This window comes from Protomyctophum bolini (genome assembly GCF_963924005.1).
Source record: "Protomyctophum bolini genome assembly, chromosome: 15".
Classification (NCBI taxonomy): domain Eukaryota; kingdom Metazoa; phylum Chordata; class Actinopteri; order Myctophiformes; family Myctophidae; genus Protomyctophum; species Protomyctophum bolini.
The window spans coordinates 42,667,775-42,689,808 of record NC_137876.1 but is presented as its reverse complement, the minus strand read 5'-3'; positions in this window follow the sequence as shown (position 1 = coordinate 42,689,808).

Genomic DNA, 22,034 nt, shown 5'->3' with positions numbered 1-22,034 from the left:
GTACAGAGTTTGATTAGGTCGGATCAACATATCGAATGTCAGAACAGGTCAGCTCCATATATGGCAATCTAAGGGTGGCAGCGGAGGCAGTGTCTTGAGTTTACACTGTTGAACTAATAACTTTAGTGTATCAGTCACTTTAATGGACAGGTATCAGTCAAAAGGGAGACATCGAAGTGGAATGACGGGTATTTAAGGACCAACATATGGAATGTCAGAACAGGTCAGCTATGCAGATCTAAGGGTTTGAGGTCAGATAGAGTTGCTGGCTGGAACCATATATGCAGATCTAGGTGATGATCCAGTCTTCTCCATGTATGGCTATCCAGGGTTTGATGAGGTCAGTGTCGTGATCTTCATATATGGCCATATATGGTGGCGTGCCATGTCATGAGGCGTTACCATACTGTATATGGACTTGTGATGTCACGAGGCGTTACCATACTGTATAGACTTGTGATGTCACGAGGCGTGACCATATATGGAGGCATGATGTCATGAGTGTGACCATATGGAGGCGTGACCGGCCAACCACCGACCGACTGACAGGATATGCAGGTTTTCATAGTAAATTGTGACCCTCGCCGGTCGCAATTATCGTCACAATATTGATTATTGCAATTATCGTCATAATATTGATTATTGCAATGTTATTTTGTATAGCCTACTGTCCAGCCCCTGTTGTTTAAAGTATTTACATTTTAATTGAAAGACATATCTGACAGAAGTTTGTGATCTGTGTTTGTCACTTTACAATTAAACAAAATATTGCCTTCTTTACGTGTGCCTCTTTCATTTTTTTATGTTTTTTTTAAGGTTCATTCTCTACAACCCCACCATTCAAGTTGGCAAGATATAAGCACAAGCTATTCTATCAGCACCTGTTTTGTTTTGAGAAAAACACAGAGGCCAACTAGGAGATTAAAATGCCTTAGTTGAAAGTACAGTATCCATCATCATTCAGTGACAATTATACATCTCCTCCACCAGGGGGCGAAAGGTATTCAAGCAACAGTGCCTGGGTGCATTATTGCGCATGCGTCAAACACGACCCGGAAACAGTCCGGAACCCGGAACTTGTGGAAGTAGTTCATGTCGTCTTTACCACAACAAAGACACGTTCGTTTTCGTGGTGAAAACCGTCTCATAAAGGAGGACAAAACGTGTCAAATGGAGTCTGTACGGCTGAAGATAAATGAACACATGACATCGGTGGGAGAGGAGATATTATATGTTTTGGAAAAACAACAAAGTGTTGATGTTTCTCATGTGAAACATGATGTCAGAGAGTTTGTGTTGAAGCGCCTCACTGCTGCTGCACAATTCATGTGCAACCTTTTCCAGAGAGAGATGGAGACTCTACACAACATCAAACTACACACTGCAGGTAATGTTATTACACACACACACACACACACACACACACACACACACACACACACACACACACACATTTGAAATGTTTATTTATGTCCACATAATGAGAAGTACAGGAATACCTTGTACAAAGGACATAAACACTGCCAGTGCAGTTTGACAGTGGGAGAGCAGCCAGTTACAACGTGCATGGACGGCAAAGCATCGTTACATGCAGTACAGCTGACATGTCGGACACAGGGCAGCAGACATAAATCATGGATAAAGGAAGCAACGCCTCCTCCAAATTGAGCGTCTTCCTATAATGGCTGAAACTGAGCAATACCTCGCTAACTGCTTGGCTCTCCTTTTGGAAAGGCCGGCCATTTGTAAGCCCCTCACAACATGCCCTAGGCTGCCAAAGATAAAAACTAAAAGTTTACATCTGTAGCCTAGCTGTGAGATGGTCTGCATTAGCTGCTGATACTTCAGCACTTTGGTAAGAAAGGCTTCTTCCAGGCTATAGTCAAAGGTACAGCCGACCTCGAGAATGAACACCTCTCTATGGTTTTCATTTACAACAATGACATCAGGGGTGTTAGCTGAAATGTTAGAGAGCACAGAATCATCATTACACAGTTTAAACATCCTCGGCTTCACAGTAGAATGCTTATAAAGCATGATGGAGGACCTGAAAATGTAAGAGATGTCTTTCGATATCAAATCCACTATTCTGTCATGCCTACATATGTAAAGGCCCCTGTAAACATGGCAACCATTTAAGATGTGGGACATGGTTTCAGCTATTTGTTCATGGCCATGATGGATACAGTGAGGAGCATGATTGCCTGGAAACCAGATGGAGAGATTAAGTTTAGAAGGTAGAACCTGTAATCTCGCTTTCAAAGTAAAAACAACAAATGCACTCCTCAATGGCAACATTTTTGAACACAGAGTGAGAGACAGAATGGTACACACACACACACACACACACACACACACACACACACACACACCCACACACACACACACAGTCAAACTACAAACTGCAGGTAATGTTCCACAGACTGACACAACACATTACAAGTAGGCCTATACAGTATTACACACAACACCAAACTACACACACAACCAGGCGCATGGGGCCAGGAACCCTCCATAACACAGCAGCAATATTTGTGAACTGTTGCGACAAAAGAAGGTTAGACAATGGAATACAACCACTCTAAGGACAGAGCTGCTACCTTTTAAGACTTCTTAAAGCTGCTATATAAGCAATATGTCAAAATTTGAATGACTTTCTTTTATTTTTTTCAGACAGCCAGCAATGGGTAGAACGCTCCCAAAACAAAAGTAGTCTCTGTGACCCATCTATGGCCCGCAATCTGCATTCATAGATGTTTCTAGAAGCTTTGTCATTGGTCGAAAAAAAAAAAAACCTGGACGCAATGACTAACCAATCAGGAAGTGGACAGGCAAATTGAACAATGACAAAGCTTCTAGGTAAATCTTTGAATGCAGATTGTGGCCCCAAGATGCGTCACAGAGACAAACATTGTTTTGGGAGCGTTCTACCCATTGCTGGCTGTCTGAATATAAAAAAAGGTAATTAAAAGGTTGACTTATTGTTGCTTATAGCAGCTTTATGTTGAGTTTTCAGTATATGGCACCCACACCAGTTATAAGAACTTTCCGCACCTGAAGCCAGCGAAGTGACGTTGCAAAGAAGGAATGATGCATGTAGCTTCTCCAAATCTACTCGCGTCTTTGCATCGTTACATTCAAATAATAAATGTATTCAAATTTAATTTAACTTTTAATCTTGTTTAAGTAATGATTTTGTTTCGTTGATTGTATTGTCTATTTCTTTATGACTGTGCTAAATAAATAAACTAAACTAAACAAACCTGGGTTGCGGCATGGGATGCATCTGTGTGTGGTTCTGCCAAAAACATACACAATAGTGAGCTCATGTTCCAGTACTCTCACAGGACTATGGCAACACTCATTGACAAACAGTTTAGGAAAGCAACTCTCTACAATCTGGTGTTTACATCAGGATGGGAGGACAATGATTTTAGCACTTACCTAGTGACTGCAATTTTAAACTGAATAGAGCATGGTAGACGTCCATAGTTTTGATTTGATTACATGATGGTATAATGTAAGGTTGCTGAATGATAACCAAAAGTTACTGCTGGTGATTTCCACAGAGCACCACAGAGGCAGGTCTACAGTATGTAGAGAGATGGCCTCCAAAACATCGATGTTATCAGAGGAACAGCGACAGACGGACCAGGGACGTGGACTGTTTGATGCAACGAAGCAATCTGTAGTAAAGTTGTGCAAGATAGGTAGGCCCCTATGTACTGTTTTATTTTCAACCTGTAGTAAAATTATACACAATAGCTATGTACTGTTTTATTTACTGCAGTAGTAAAGTTGTACAGCATAGGTGTAGTGTGGCACAACCTTGACGCCAGTAAAACAGTAAAACTATGCCTAAACCTAACATCATGGTTGTGCTACGGTTCAGTGATGCAAATAGCCTGCATCCTGCATCCTTAGACTCACTAAATTGAGAAATAACGCAATCATGTCCGAAGACCCACCGGGGGTCCTGGGATGCAATACTGTACTCTATCGTCATTGAAGTATGACTCATAAAATGACCCTGGGACCCATCTCTAAAAGACCACCCCTGGGTCCCTGGACCCATTACATTGAAAACCTATTTAAACTATTAAACACACACACACACAGCCTCTGATGAGACAGTGTTAGCTTAGCTGTAGCCAAAGTTAACAGACTTTGTTACTCCAACTTACGTATGCTGCACTTAGGGTTAGGGAACGGGTCAGTCATGTGGCAAGTCAGACCAACTCAATGTCGGAAAATCGCATCGTTGGAACAATGTGGGGCTGAATCCTTGTCAGGCTTGCAGCTCTTGCTGAGCTCTTCTCAATTCCCAAATGATCCCTTGCATTGCCAACAGATTCTTGTTATTCATGTCAAATCAAAGTTATTATTAAATTCCTTATTCTATTCCTTCACTGCAGACCAGTGTTCAGAGTGCAGCCTGAAGGTGAAGATGTTTTGGAGTGTTAAACAGGGACCTGAAAACCACCTGGACATCAGTACGGTTCATGCTTTCGCTCGCACTCACGCACAACACACACACACACAAACACACACACACACACACACACACACACACACACACACACACACACACACACACACACACACACACACACACACACACACACACACACACACACCTTTTTGTCTTGTAAGGCTATCAGGCACGTCTTAACTTTAATGTGTTGATAAATTAGAATGTTTGCAGTAAAAAAATAAAAAATAAGAATGAGAATAAACTTATGGTTTGGAAGTGGAAAATGTATTTTTGCTGCTGAAGTTGATCCAACTACCAGAGCTAAACACTGCATGAAATAATGTAAAGTTGAAACATTTAATGGTTTTCTCTCATTGTATATTTTCCTCTAGACTTTCTGCACCTGCCTGTATGTAAAGAGGAGGTTTCCCCTGAACATGAGAAGATGAGCTCCAGTCTGGTCCAGGAGGTACCACAACCTCCACACATTAAAGATGAACCAGAGGAGCTACTTCAAAGACCAGAGGAGGCTGGTGGGTCAATGATGGCATTACTGGCAGCGAAAAGTTAAGATGAGGATGGAAACAGAGAGAGACAGAGGCTGTAGCCAGCACCTCAACTGAACACATTGAAACACAAGCTGATGTAGAGGACTGTGGAACATCACAGCCAAATAGTGGTGAACGCATGAATACGCGCAAGCAAGCAAGTTAACAGACTTTGTTACTCAACTCACGTGTGCTGCATTTAGGGCGCGTATTCATGCGTTCACCATGCGAGTCAGACGGGTCAGGCTCAAATTATTAGGCCCGATTAATGCAACCCACAACATTATTTGACTTACAGCTTGACTCTGGAGGTTGAACTCACTGTCTACCCACTTTGCAGTTAGGCTGATGAGCGACATTGGACTCACGCTACTGCTCCAAATGTCGGTGGTGAAACTAGCCGTCGTAGCTGATTCCCCGCCATGATCTGATGGGGCTAGATTAATAGACTGCCTGTCAAATAGATGGTCAGATAATAATAATAATAATATAAGTTTGGAGGCGGTTCAAAGACGTGGCAGGGAGAGAAACAGCAGAATGAATATCCTTGAGCATGTCTGTGTGATGTTGTAAACGGCATGTCAAGATTCCTGTGATCCCAGCTTTAATGTAGTCCATGTAGTCCGGAGTGTTGATTACTTCCTTTGTCCATGTTTCCTGCAGCTGTGTTAACCTTTCCACCATATGTTCAGCACAGAATGTTGCACTTGCATGCCTACTGATCGTTTCAATTCAAGTTCATGAGGAAGAGGAGCTTGCAGCTCTTTCTGAGCTCTTCTGAATTCCCAAATGGTCCCTTGCATTGCCAACGTATTCTTGTTATTCATGTCACATCAAAGTCCTTATTAATAAAGTCCTTATTATATTCCTTAATTGCAGACCAGTGTACAGAGTCCAGCCTGAAGGTGAAGAGGTTTTGGTGTGTTAAACAGGAACCCGAAAACCACCTGGACATCAGTACGGTTTATGCACTCTCTCTCACTCTCACTCTCACACACACACACACACACACACACACACACACACACACACACACACACACACACACACACACACACATTTTCACACACTCAGGCTAACAGGCACATATTAACTTTAGTGTGGTGGTAATTTAGAATGTTTGCAGTAAAATAAATTGTGGAAGTGGAAAATATATTTACAGCTGAAGTTCATCAAACTACCAGAGCTAAACACTGCATGATATCATGTGAAGTTGAAACATTTAATGGTTTTCTCTCATTGTATATTTTCCTCCTCTAGACTTCCTGCACCTGCCTGTATGTAAAGAGGAGGTTTCCCCTGAACATGAGGAGATGAGCTCCAGTCTGGTCCAGGAGGAACCACAACCTCCACACATTAAAGATGAACCAGAGGAGCTACTTCAAAGACCAGAGGAGGCTGGTGGGTCAATGTTGGCATTACTAGCAGTGAAAAGTGAAGATGAGGATGAAAACAGAGAGACAGAGGCTGTAGCCAGCACCTCAACTGAACACATTGAAACACAAGCTGATGTAGACGACTGTAGAACATCACAAACAACCACAGATGACCAGTTCCTCTCTCCACACTGTTCTGAATCTGACATCACTGAAGACAGTGATGACTGGGTGGAGACCAGGGAAGGTCAGTCGGTTGTAAAATCACTTACTTTACGCAAGACACAAAATGTGGAAGAACAAACATTGTCTTTAAGCCACAAGCTGTCCCAGGAACTGACATCGTCAAAAAAAACTCACTCCATGAAGAAACACACAGGGAAGAATCGGTTTAGTTGTAAGGATTGTGGCAAAATGTTTAATCAAAAGTGGAAGCTGAAGAGGCATACAGTTGTTCATACAGGGGAAAAGCCCTTTGCTTGCACAGTTTGTGGTAAAGGCTTTAGTCAAAGTGGTGACCTGAAAAAACACATGAGGATACATACAGGGGAAAATCCCTTTAATTGCTTAGTTTGCGGTAAAGGCTTTAGCCAAATGAGTAATCTGAAATCACACAAGATGATACATACAGAGGAAAAGCCCTTTAGTTGCAATGAGTGTGGTAAAGGCTTTAGTCAAAGTGGTGACCTGAAAATACACATGAGGATACATACAGGGGAAAAGCCCTTTAATTGCACAGTTTGTGGTAAAGGCTTTAGTGTAAATGATATTCTGAAAACACACATGAGGATACATACAGGGGAAAAGCCCTTTAGTTGCAATGTTTGTGGTAAAGGCTTTCGTACAATGACTCAGTTGAAAACACACATGAGGACACATACAGGGGAAAAGCCCTTTAGTTGCAAAGTTTGCGGTAAAGGCTTTAGTCAAAGTGGTGACCTGAAAACACACATGAGGATACATACAGGGGAAAAGCCCTTTAGTTGCAATGTTTGTGGTAAAGGCTTTAGTCAAAGTGGTGACCTGAAAACACACATGAGGATACATACAGGGGAAAAGCCCTTTAATTGCAAAGTTTGCGGTAAAGGCTTTATTCAAATGAGTAATCTGAAATCACACATGAGGACTCATACAGGGGAAAAGCCCTTTAGTTGCAAAGTGTGCGGTAAAGGCTGTAGTCAAAGTGGTGACCTGAAAACACACATGAGGACACATACAGGGGAAAAGCCCTTTAGTTGCAATGTCTGTGGTAAAGGCTATCATACAATGACTCATCTGAAATCACACATGAGGACACATACAGGGAAAAAGCCCTTTAGTTGCAATGTTTGCGGTAAAGGCTTTAGTCAAAGTGGTATCCTGAAAACACACATGAGGACACATACAGGGGGAAAGCCCTTTAGTTGCAAAGTGTGCGGTAAAGGCTTTAGTTCAAGTGGTATCCTGAAAACACACATGAGGACACATACAGGGGAAAAGCCCTTTAGTTGCAAAGTTTGCGGTAATGGCTTTAGATATAGTGGTGATCTGAAAACACACATGAGGACACATACAGGGGAAAAGCCCTTTAATTGCAAAGTTTGCAGTAAAGGCTTTAGTCGAAATTATATTCTGAAAAAACACATGAGGACGCATACAGGGGAATAGCCCTTTAGTTACACCGACCAAAACCAAACAAAAAAAAGCTTCTGTCTAAATAATATTTTTCGCCGGGTCTCACTGCGCCTCTCAGCCATGGTCAAATCCACGGTAACCTGAGACCTCTTGTGGTTTATTGCTTTCATTTAATCCACATCATATGAATCACATGAATGAATATGGTTGATTATTGTGTGTGTGTGTGTGTGTGTATGTATGTTTATTTTTTTTCCCTTCAAGTCCATTATCTTGCTGGCATCACTCTGTTTACTTGTTTAAATCTTACTTGCCATTTTGTTTTAGTTAAGTAGAAGTATTGTTTGTAAAGCCAAAGTTTGCTGTTATAGCTTTTTTAAATAAAAGTTTAACTGCTACACGTCTTTTGTGTGTTATATTATTACAGAAATGTTATCAAAAGATGTGTGGTTAACCTCTAATTGTGTACATAGTGTACTTAGGCCTACTCCACCCTATATACCTTGCAGTTTAAGCTATTACAACAAGGTTAAATATACCTTGTAAAGCCCATCACACACCGTCTGCGACCGCCGCGCGTCAAAACAGCCGCCTCCATTATTTTCAATGAACCTATCGCACACCGGCTCCGTCCGCCGCGTCGCCTGGCGCGCCGATAGAACCAGTTATATTTTCCAGGCGGCGCCGCGCGGCAACGCGTCGCGTCGGACGGAGCCGGTGTGTTTTGGGCTTTAGTACACTATTACTACAGGGTGCATTATAAGTATACATTTGACAGCCTACATAGGCCTACCTTGTGGTAGGGTGAGTGATATGTTTTGGTTAAAAAAAAATGTTTTAACCAAAAAAGCCTATATTCTGATAGTAATCGTTTGTTCAGTAAAGGGGTCTCCAGCACTTCAAAAAACAGAAAATAGACCCTCCAGAAATATGCGGGCAAAAGTCCTTGGTTATGCGGGTTAAAATCCTTGATTTTGCGAGAAAAAATCCTTGAGTATGCGATTAAATATGCAGGGTTTTTATGTGCTTTTATGCAGTGAAATTGCGGAAACCTGTACACAACCAAGCATAAAATGACTTGTCTTAATGGGCCACTTCACCCCTGACACAACTTGATCTTATTTTAATGTTAATGGTATTTGTAATAGATAACAGTCGCACAATTTGAAATTTGCACTCTTTGACCAGAAAAATAATGAAGTCTGTGTATTTGACTAGGGGTTGACTGGATTGCTGAATTCCTACAATGCCCATAATGCTTTGCTGCGCTGTTCCTCAGGGGGAGGCTGTAGGTGTGACTTTATCCTCCCATTTTCTACAAACAACAAATACACATGGAAGTGACCCAGTGTTGCCATGTCTGCTTATCATAAGCAACGTTGGGCTTATTTTTGTTGCTTGTAAATATTGGTGGTTCACTGGTTGATGTTTCTTTTTTTTTGCTTGTTTCTAAAATGTAGTTGATATTTGGGCTTTCTTACAAATGTTTTTTACACCAGTGGTTCTCCATGAACATGCCAAGGACCCCCAAATTAATTTGTATTTTTCCACGTAATTTGTGCCATGGAGCTCTGTATTACATATGTGTTCAAATTCAAATATGTGTTTTTAAATAGCCGGCCACTTTTTGCTAGCTTTTTTGGAGTGGATGACTGAAAAACACGACATGAAGCCCTTTCTTGTACAACGTGAAGTCTGCTTCTCCTTTTTCTTGAACCAGTAAACGGTTGGATTTGTTTTGGAAGAAAGTATTCACTCTTCAGGAATTAGACATGCTGCGTTACTGTTGAAAATTGTCATACATACATGTAGCTTTTTATAGCAAAGCAAACTAAATAGGCCTATATATAAATTACCATAGTATCACTAAACAAACGTGTTTTTCATTCCCTGAATTCCATGAAGAAAGTCTGTGATTGACATTGAAGGGAGATATAATGCATTTTATAATAAAACATATTCATGTGCGACTCCCAATAATTTCAAACATGTTTCATTGTAACATTGTGTCATCATGCTTTTAATTAGTGGATATGGTAACATATTATGTTTTACTGTAGCCTACGTAGTTCAACTGTATAGTAAGCAATCCCCAGCTAAATGATTACATGAAGAGAATGTACAACACGCTATGCAATAAATCTGCCATTTCTGCCAAATGAAATCGTCCAAATGAACACTATATGGAATTTGGGGTGCAACCTTTTTTTCATTGTTTACATATAGTCAATGAACAGCAAGCAGGTGTACGTCATGTAAACGTTTTATTAGATAACTTCATTATAGCTGTTTTCCCGAGTTTTGAAATTATGACATGAAGGCTTGGAAAAGGGAATGTTCTTCTTTATAAGGTGAACAACTCTTCAGCAGTTCCTCTCACGCTTTGAAGGCTGAAAACGACATAATTATCTGTCCTCATGACTCCTGTAAATGAGAGAACAATCAACAATATATGGCCATCATCTATCCGACGTGAAGCCTGATTTATACTTTGTTGCATGCGTGACGTTGGTGCACCGAAAATAACAGACCTACAAGCTCACAAAGTCTCAAATCTGCGATGCGCTGTGAGCTTGTAGACCTTCTATTTTCGGGACGCAACGTAACGATATGATATAGAACATGGCTATGAACTGAACTGGAATCTTGATATGAAACAAATCTAGTACTACAACATTCTGAACAGTCTGAAATACACATACATACTCTCACATTAAAGCAATCGATTGCTAGATTATGCAAGTTTACATAATGTTTACACTTTGCAGAAATAGGCTACTATGGTTCACATGACGCTCGCTCGTATAACGCTCCGGTTCGGTCTCTATCATTTTATTACTCTATGATAGACACACACAGATCGTACTATAGCACGCCATTTTCCATCATTTTTGAGGATTTGAAAAAAATGAAAAAATGGAAAAAAAAACGATGGGTTATAGCCCATGTTTTTTGAAATTTTGGAAAAAAAAAGTTATCCTCGTTTCTCATCATTTTGGACCATGGGCTATAGCCCATATCGTTCTAGTCAGGGTTCTAGTCTCCTGAAGAACATTTTCAGTCCATCTAAATTCTAAAAGGCTGGTTAAATATAAGTTTCCGATTGAAACCTTTAATGCCAGTGTGGCACAGGAGATAAACCTCGGGTTCATAAACAGAACATTCAGGGTTCTAGTCTCCTGAAGAACATTTTCACTATCCATCTAAATTCTAAACAGATGGTTAAATATAAGTTCCCGATTGTACCTTACATGCCAGTGTGGCTTAAGAGATAAACCTGGGGTTCATAAACAGAACATTCAGGGTTCTAGTCTCCTGAAGAACATTTTCACTATCCATCTAAATTCTAAACGGATGGTTAAATATAAGTTCCCGATTGTACCTTACATGCCAGTGTGACTCAAAAGATAAATCTGAGGTTCATAATCCAAAGGTTACTGGTTCAAAACTAATACTCAACCAATGCTGCAGTAATTTGAACTTTTCAAGGCTAGAATAAAAAATAAAAACTCAAAAGCACCAGGAGACATCTGCTGAATGCCCCAAGGTGCCTTGGCTCAATGGGGTGGAGCGCTTGACCCGTTGCCTCTGCTACAGACAGTTGGCCGGTTCAAGTCCCATGTCATCAAGGTGCATGGGATGATGGGAAGGACCATCGGGAGACGGTGCTCTCTCCCCCTGTTTCCTGAAAAGTAACGGTTGGGGGTTATGTTTGAAAGAACCCTGTCCACCTAAAATTTTACAGATAAGAATTAGGTTAAACGTTTAAAAATAAAATAGCAATGCATTTTGGCCCATCATCAGACAGAATAGTCTGTGTTTTTGAATACTGGGGCCCGATTATAATCGTGGACAATGGCAATGTAATTTTCTTGGCACGAAGTGACAGGCTGTGTAGATCTGCTATTGTTAAATTTAATGCTATTCAAATGAATTACACAGATGCTTAATTTCTGCTTTAATTGGTTCTTCACAGAGTGAATAGCAAGACATTAGCACCACTGAGCAAATACATATCTCATATACATGTAGGCAGTCGGTTCAGATAAGCAGAACAGACATTAATTATGAATGATTACATCAGCCCAGGTCTGTTTTCTATGTGTTGCAGTTGCATATTGGTCCAGTAGAGATGGGAGACAGGTCATGGCCATGTTGTGTGCTGCTCCCTCAACTGGATGAAACACATATTGATTGTGTTGATTCATTTCAGGTCAGAAAGCGTAGCTACTACTAGAGGAAAGGCAGACAGTTGACTGCAGTTCCCAAGTGAGCTCTTTGCTGCCCCTGAAAACTGTCTCTGCTTAACGATAGATGGGCAGGCAGCAAATCATCTTGTTCCCCCCAACAATCAGTAGCTACATAGATAGGTAGATAGATAGATAGATAGATAGATAGATAGACTGAATGACAACTCATTTCATTCAGTTGTCATTCAGTTGTGAAAACAGACATTTGGAAAATAGTATATACTATTTATTGATTGATTAAACACTTTATTAACAGGCTAGGGCCTAGGCTTGTTTCCATTATGGTCCTCTGTATAATATGGGAATCGGTCAGAATCGGTATCGTCAGACATGACCCTGCAAATAATCGGAGATCGAATGTCCGGTCATAATTTCATAATCTTGCGCCCCTACTATTTGACAACTTGGCCAATGTTTTACCAATTTAGTTTGTTGATTACTGGCCTATACCGGAATGTGCACTTAAGCCTGTCCAATTGATCCACAATGCTGCAGCTCGCTTGTTCTTCAACCAGATTTAGCATTTTATTAGATAAGTCAGCATTTTATGTAGATGTATAGAACATAGAACTCTATAATGTATGTATAATCATAGCTTATGTACAGATAGGTTACACAGTTATTATGATTCTTTTTATGTGACCAACTTTTTATTTTTATTATTTTAAAAGAACCCCCGGGTTAGCAGGAGAGGGAAACAACAATGATGTACTGTATACGTATAACATAATAGCCTACATGTTTTTCTAGCAAAACAAATATGATTCTTGATGGCTATTTCTATATGTATTTGATGTATTACCTTGTATTGTTCCGGCTTACTTTAAATCGCTCTGGATTAAGACTGCTAAATGCCTAAATTGTAATTGATTACTTTTTATTTCTTATTCCGTGTTAAAACCGTTTTAAAGGTCTTTACATTATTATTATGTCACCTGGGGACAGCCCTTCACATTATGTGAGGACCACCCTACTGTATCACACAAATATTTGTGTTATAGGATATTTTTATTTTATTTACAATTAACCTCTTGAACCATAACATCCCTATTCTGAAGCATTATTTTAGCAGAATCTACAAGCAGATCTACTACAAGGTTGGCACATTGTGAGCTTGCAGATCGTCTATTTTCAGACAAGAAACACACCTTTCAGGGTCCATTTGGAACCCCCTCAAGGAAACCTGAGGGTCCCAGGAGCACTGTCCTAGATAGCTTTTCTTTCTTTTTTGAGGGGCCTCAAAATGGGTGGTCCTTTAAGAGCTTAAGAAAATGTATGTATTTTCCTCCTATACACAGGTTTAATGTTTGTCTTCAGTTCAATGTCTCTTTATTGCGTTTAATGTTTGTGTTTGCACCGTTTGGTTTATCAACACATCACCATTACATCACCTAATCAACATGAGTTAGCTTTAATATATTAGCGCCCCTCACTTCACACAGGTGTGATTTTTTAATTTCACACTGTTATCCGTACGGTACTTTGTATCTACTGATAGCAAATATGTGTATGTGTCTTGTCCTGGTGTTATACGGTTCAAATAGCAGATCTACAAGCGAACGTGTCACGATGACATGTGAGCTAGTAGATCTGCTAGATCTACAAACTCTAAATGTCTTCAGAGTGTGATACCATTAACACGCCCTGAGGTGAGAAGCGACTGAGGTCGCGTGCACGACAGGATATGCAGGTTTTCATAGTAAACTGTGACCCTCGGTCGCAATTATCGTCACAATATTGATTATTGCAATTATCGTCACAATATTGATTATTGCAAATAAGTTATTTTGTATAGCCTACTGTCCAGCCCCTGTTGTTTAAATTATTTACATTTTAATTGAAAGACATATCTGACAGAAGTTTGTGATCTGTGTTTGTCACTTTACAATTAAACAAAATATTGCCTTCTTTACAACGTGTGCCTCTTTCATTTTTTAATGTTTTTTTTAAGGTTCATTCTAGAGCTACAACCCCACCTTTCAAGATATAAGCACAAGCTATTCTATCAGCACCTGTTTTGTTTTGAGAAAAACACAGAGGCCAACTAGGAGATTAAAATGCCTTAGTTGAAAGTACAGTATCCATCAGACTATCATTCAGTGACAGTTATACATCTCCTCCACCAGGGGGCGAAAGGTATTCAAGCAACAGTGCCTGGGTGCATTATTGCGCATGCGTCAAACACGACCCGGAACCTTGTGGAAGTAGTTCATGTCGTCTTTACCACAACAAAGAGGGCCGCTGTTGAACAAGTCAAACATGTTGTCGTGTCTCTCGGGAATTGTTGATGTTTGTGCCTTTATTACACATTCTATATTACAGTAGGAACAGAAAGCTTGGTGGAAATGTCTCCTAAAGGAGGCGAAAAGCGTCAAATGGAGTCTGTACGGCTGAAGATAAATGAACAGCTAGCGTCGGTGGGAGAGGAGATATTGTTTGTTGTGGACAAACAGCAGCATGGCGCTGCTGATGTTTGTAGTGTGGAGCTTAGCATCAGAGTGTTTGTGTTGGAGCGCCTCAGCGCGGTGGGAGAGTTCATGGTCAACCTCTTCCAGAGAGAGATGGAGACACTACAAACTCTGCTGGAGACACAAAACAAACTGCTGGACATTGATTTTGATATGGACATCGAGCTACACACTGCAGGTTAGTAGATTCTGAACAACACCAGCTTAGCTACAAGTATCATTAAGCTAGCTGAACGGAACTACATCTCCCAGTAGTTGTACTAGCCCTAGAATGTCTGTGATCATACATAAATTACATATATTCCTGTAAACACAGCCATAGATCGGTAGCCACGCAAGCAGAACCCAAATGTAGTAAAGTTTCTGACACTTTGATTACTTTACCCATTGGGTCCTGTTTCACGCTGGGCTGCCGCCAGTTACGCACACACAAATACAATGTAAACACGCCATGAGAAAAGCTTCTGCGCGCTTTTACGATGTTTTTTCATGTGTTGACTTACGAATGTGCGATCTATAAGTACCTTACATACCATACACACCAGACACATCTCCTGTGTCGCGGAAGCCGTTAAGTATTTTTAATCCATGATTGATTAAAAATGTCGCTTCTTCCTACCTTGTTTATTGACACCTCATTGTACCGCCTATCTGGCTAGCTAGTGGTGCTACAGCTATGACGGAGCAGATCAGAGGCAGGGACGTAGCCCGCAAAGCCAACCGCACATCGGGAGGCGGTACAATAAACGGTAAATAAACAAGAAGAAATCAAAGCGACATTTTTAATCAAACATGGATTAAAAATACTTAACGGCTTCCGCGACACAGGAGATTTTATCAGAGGTATGTAAGGTACTTATAGTTCGCACATTCATAAACAAACACAATAAAAAACGTGGTAATAGCGCGCCGATCGACGAAACGATGAGTTTGTTTATATCCGCATTCCAACAATCGCATTAGAAAATCTTAGCATGGCCAGGAACCCTATATAAAGCGACAATCAAATTTCATAAAAGCTTTATGTAGGGTTCCGAGAGGGGCTAATAGATCGGATGCCTCCGCTCCTAGTGAGCAAGGAGACATGGGCAGCATAAATGTGCTCTGCGCTAAGTTTGTACTCACCCAATAAATAATTCCAAAGACGTGGTCGGTGAGATATTGTCCTCTATAGTTTCACATCCATGTTCTCAGGGCGAGGGGTCCGGAATGACAGCTGGACTTCCATTTATGACAGTCACTCGCAGGGCAGGGTTTTCTGCTGCAGCCTAGGCTCCAAAGTCACAGGCACGGCGTGCAGAGCCTTTTTAAATCCATTCTCCGCAGCTGTAAGGAAATAATATTAAACCGAAAGAGCGCTTTTCATAAGGGCGTATTACATTCTAAAAGACATGTGTAGGTTACATTATTGATAAACGCATCGGTGAAATAATGTCTGCATCGGTGCAAAAAATGACGGATACATCGGTGAGACCGATGTCAGGCTCTACTCGCAACACCTTGCTCTGCGAGGCGTTGTGAAGAGACTCGAGACATCTTTTAAACGATGGTTATGCTGACAAAACGAATAGGAGAATAAATGTCATCTTTGAGTTGACAAAAGCACTTTGAGTTGCTCTGCTGATTCTACCTTCTCTCCCCTCCTCCTGTCTGTGTGTAAAGAGGTTTCATCTGAATATGAGGAGAGGAGATCCAGTCTGGTCCTGGAGGAACCACACCCTCCACAGATTAAAGATGAACAGGAAGAGGAGACTGGTGAGTCAACTTTGACATTACTACGTAGGAAGATGTGGTGCAATACTCTCTCAGGCATTTACCATTTCCGCAAAACCTTTAACTTGAACGTGTGCCAGGACAAAAATCATGTTCGGTCGGGAGCTGTCGTACGCTTTGTCCTCACCTGTTTTTCTGTCGTACACAAGCGGAGCAGCATTGTCTGAACTGCTGACATGCTGTCACAGGCATCTAAGCATATGTATTCACTCCTAAAATGTTAAAATAAAACTGTATGTATGTAATGTACATGCATGTAAAAAAAAGAAAAAGATAGATTTCCAACTTTACAAGCAATTAATATCACGCAATAATTAAAAACAATATAACATGATTACAATGTATTAGTTTGTGTTTAACCCATATTGGGCGGGAACCCCTTTTGGTGTTAGCATTATGTTATGCTTTAGCTATTGAAAAATAGCAGATCTACAAGCTCGTAGCACACCACCGAGTGGCGAGCTTGTAGATCTGCTATTTTTGAAAAATCGAAGCACGACTGACATAGAAACAGCTTTTTCAGAAAACTGTCAGGATGTAGAAGAGCGTGTTTCATAAGGGCGTATTACATTCTAAAAGACAAGTGTAGGTTACATTAATGATGATAAAAAAAACCTTCGTCTACATCAGTGAAATAATGTCCGATATCGGGCATTGGCACCTAAAATGACGGATACATCAATAATTAAAAACAATATAACATGTTTACAATGTATTAGTTTGTGCTTAATCAAACAGTGCTTTACTGGCCTTGTTATGCGAGCGCACTGGTGAGATGATTTGGGAGCGCATGGGTGTGACATCAGATGCCTATATAATCACTGATATTATAAAAAAAATATTTAGGCATAAATGGACTGCACGCCTTTATTTCCAAGTGACAATGACAAGCATACAGCTTGCCTATTTGAAATTGTCGGCTATAGGTGTAAACTAAGGGCTTAATCATTCACCATTTAAATATGTGCTTTGACAGTTCAGATAAAAGCGGGAGTCGGGAGGTCGGGACCGCGGCGTGCGTCGCCAGCACATACCAGCACACATGCAAGCCTTTATCCATATGTTTATGATTCATTCATCAATGATCAAATCACTCCATAAACGTTGATTAAGATTGGATTGACGACATTGTAGTAGCTTATCTCTCATGCAGGCATCACTCACCCACAACACTTATCACAGCAGTGCGCAGTCTCACTGATCGCCTTCGCCGTGCACTGCGCACGAATGGGTAAAATGAATATAGGCCTAGCCTACAAACGTATTCCATTCATGGCGATGTGTCATGTAGCCTTGAGGTGCGTGCGTGCGTGCGTGCGTGCGTGCATGTGTGCGTGGACATGACAGCAAGGCAACAAAATGAAGGAAGGATCAGCTGCTTGCGATCACTTTATAAATGCTGTGGCGACGTGAGTCTAGGCCTACTACAAAACCAACAATCTATTTTGGGGCTGATTTTACACTCAATTGATGTATATTATGTCTGTTTATGAGTCTGGCGTAGAGGATTTCATCCTGTGCTGGAAATCTTTTCAATAAATTTAAATAAATGTGCTCCGCTCTCCGTTTGTTCTCGCCCAATAAATATGTCCAAAGACGTGGAGTGAGATATTAACCTCTAGTTATCCATGTAAAGGTTCTGGCAGAAAACGCTTGTTTATTCATGTATGTCTCATCTTTTCAAAGATCTCTCATTTATTTTCACGGGCCTGTACACAAACGACATTTTCTGAGGGCGAGGGGTCTGGAATGACAGCTGGACCTCCAATTATGACAGTCACTCGCAGGGCAGAGTTTTCTGCTGCAGCCTAGGCTCCAGAGTCACAGGCACGACGCGCACAGTGTGTTCCATTCTCTGCAGCTGTTGAAGAAATTAATTAATATCAAACCAAAAGAGAGTGTTTCCTAAGGGTGCGTCATTTTACATGTGTAGGTTACATTAATGATGATAAAAAAATACTTCGGCCACATCTGTGAAATAATGTCCGATATCGGGCATCGGCGCCTAAAATGACGGATACATCGGTGAGACCGATGTCGGGCTCTATTCACAGCGCCTTGCTCTGCGAGGCGTTGTGAAGAGACTCGAGACACTTATTTTTTTAAACGATGGTTATCCTGACAAAACAAATAGGAGAATAAAGGTCATCTTTGAGTTGCTCTGCTGATGCTACCTTCTCTCCCTTCCTCCTGTCTGTGTGTAAAGAGGTTTCATCTGAATATGAAGAGAGGAGATCCAGTCTGTTCCAGGAGGAACCACAACCTCCACAGATCAAAGATGAACAGGAAGAGGAGACTGGTGAGTCAACTTTAACATTACTACAGTTCGTAGGAAGATGTGGTGCGATACTCTCTCAGGTAAAACAAATGTATATTTGTATTAGTATTATTCTCAGAATCCAGTGCTACTCCTGAATGAAGTGTCTGGTGCTGGGAGTCTGGTCCAACGCACAGGACCTGGCTGTGCTCGTGGTGAGAGCAGGAGTGGACCTGGTGAGACGTAGGAGGGGCCCGGACTGGAGTCAACCCACAGAGCCTAGTCCCTCCACCTGGTCTTTCCCTAGTGGGTCTGATCGAGGGTAGCCTCGGAAACCCAGACGTTTTTATTTCCAGGGAGAGTCCACTTCAAGCACAAACGTCGGTCTCTCTCTGCTGATTTCTGATCGTCTGCACCTTTGTTAAATTGACGCAGACACGTACACACGTACACACACACACACACACACACACACACTCTCCAGTCTGTCGCTCTAATTAATTAGTCTCATGTCCTGCAGTCTAGTTTCTCCCGGTGGATACTGCCGGGAGCGGCCTATATGCCATAGAAAGCATAGCTGAGTTCCAGTCTAGATCGAGGGTAGCTACTGGGACGTAAGTCGGGACTTGATCACTCGGCTGGGTCACCCGAGTGAGGGGTATGATGTTCGCGAGACCCTGAACCCTGATGACCTTGGGATACATCACTGAGGATACCAGGTGCATCTATGTGATGTATTTCCGTTCTTTCATTTTAACGAGACTAAAGGGTCATTCAGCAACTAACGATATAGTTTGGTAACTCATGTTCCCCCAAAAGACAGACAGACACACAGCATGCTGGTGCTCGTGCTGCTACGACAGTATAGCCCAACAGGTTTGAACCCATAATCATGTATAGCGATTAAGATTTTTGGCATGGATTCTTGAGCTCCACCTGGACAACGGTGGTGCTGCAGGCTCCACCTGGGCAACGGTGGTGCTGCAGGCTCCACCTGGGCAACGGTGGTGCTGCAGACTGTCTTTATCGGTCTGTATTGGTTCGATCCTAAAGTTATAAATCGATTCAACTGCAGTAACTGCACCTGAGCAACGGTGGTGCTGCAGGCTCCTCTTGCAGCTTGAATGGCCCTCCTAAAGGCCTCACCGTGGGGTTGTTGGGCTTCCTCCTCACGGAAGACACAAGGTTCAAGGTTCAAGGTTAGCTTTATTGTCCCTTGCGGGAAATTGGTTTGCAGCCATAAATCATAGTAAAAATACACACAAAATACACACAACAACAACATTCAATACAAGACTAAGAACTTTCAGCTACTGCCGCCGGCTAGCCCTCCTCGCGGGGGGTGAAAAGAGGAGCTGAGTTGCGTAAGCCTCCTCCTGCTGGTACACAGCCTCTCCACCGTCAACCTTCAATGCATGCACAGTGCGAGAAGAAGCTAGACTAGTGGAGCTAGCACACTGTGCTGAGAAGCAGGGGGTGGAAATCCTGGGGATCCAGGAACACAGGAGAGTGCACACTGAAGACCGGATCGTTTACCGCAGAGTGGAGAGATGCACGCTCATCACTTCATCTGCGTGGCGAAACGAGGCCCAGGCTGCAACAGGGGGCGTAGGGCTAATGCTGGGTTCTCTGGCACGTAAGGCTCTCCGTCGGGTTTACCATCACACCGACAGGATCCTCATCGCAGAGTTCTCAGGCAACCCAGTGACAACAGTCATAGTCGTGTACTCACCCACCAACGTGGCAACATCTGAGGAAGTGGAGAAGTTCTATGAGGACCTTGCAACAGCGGTTCGAGACGTCCCAGCACACAACTTCCTAGCAATCCTGGGGGACTTCAATGCAAGGCTCGGCCCAGAGGACGTATCCTTCCCATACCACGACTCCACCAACCGCAATGGCACACACCTCACCGCCCTCCTCATGGAACATCAGCTCCTGGCAGCGAACACCATGTTCCAGAAAAGAACAGGCAAGAGATGGACCTTCCGAGACCGAGCCACAGGTACTGTACGTCAGCTGGACTACATACTTGTGAGGCGAAAGTGGAGGAGCTCCATCTTAAATGCTGAACCGTTCAGCACTTTCAGCTCTGTGGGCTCTGACCACCGCATGGTCTCCATGAAGGTGCGACTTAGCCTCAGGGTCCCCAAGCCAAGCCCCAAGATCCGGCACGACTGGAAGGCATTCGCAGCCGACCCAGGCCTGCAAGCCAGGTACACGGAGGAGGTTAGGAGGCGTTTTGGGCAGCTGGACAAGGGAGCTGAGCCCAGCAGCGAATATGAGAGATTCGTTGTTGCGAATGAGGAGGCGACCAGGCTGTGCGTGCCAATGCTGAACAAAGCCAGAGTGTCCATGCGGTCCAGACATCCGGAGGTTGTAGCTGCACGCAGCAGGGTGGAGGAAGCACGGCTAAACTTTGAGCGCGAACCAACCGTGGAGAGACGTGTTGTACTGAATGAAGCCAAGCAGTTTCTCTTCAGTACATACGACACCATAAAAGGAGAGGAACTGATGGAGAGCGTACAGAGAGTGCAGGCAGCGCATGGTGAACGGCAATATGGGGAGGCCTGGAAAGTCATCAATGAGATGACTGGGCGGAAAAGATCTAAGGAGGGACAGGTGGAGGGACACAGCCCAGAGGACAGGGTGACTACCTGGTTCGGCCACTTCCAGGGGCTCCTGGGTACAGCAGAGGATGGAGTTGAGGAGGATGTGCCGGCAATCCTCCAGGGCCTGGACATCGAAGATGGTCCCTTTACGTCCAGTGAGCTCTCCAAGGCGAAATCCACAGTGAGGGAGGGCAAGAGTGCTGGGCCAGATGGCATACCCCCAGAGGTCCTAAAGAACTGTGACCTTGATGACCTCACCCTGGAGTTTTGCAACCTGTCACTAATGTACAACAAACAGCCTGAAATATGGTCTCTGTCCAACATCATTCCAGTGCCTAAAGCTGGGGACCTCTCAAAGCCAGACAACTACAGAGGCATCAGCCTGACTTGTATCACTGCAAAGATTTACAACAGAATGATACTAAACAGGATACGGCATGCCATCGACCCTCTCCTGAGAGAGAACCAAAATGGCTTCAGAGAGAGGAGAACTACCGTAGCACAGATCTTGGCACTGAGGAGAATGATTGAGGAGGTGAAGAAGGATAACTTGACTGCTGTACTCTGCTTCATCGACTTCAAAAAGGCGTTTGACTCGATTCACAGAGGCACAATGGTGAAGATCCTTAAGGCCTACGGTGTCCCTCCCAACTAGACAATAG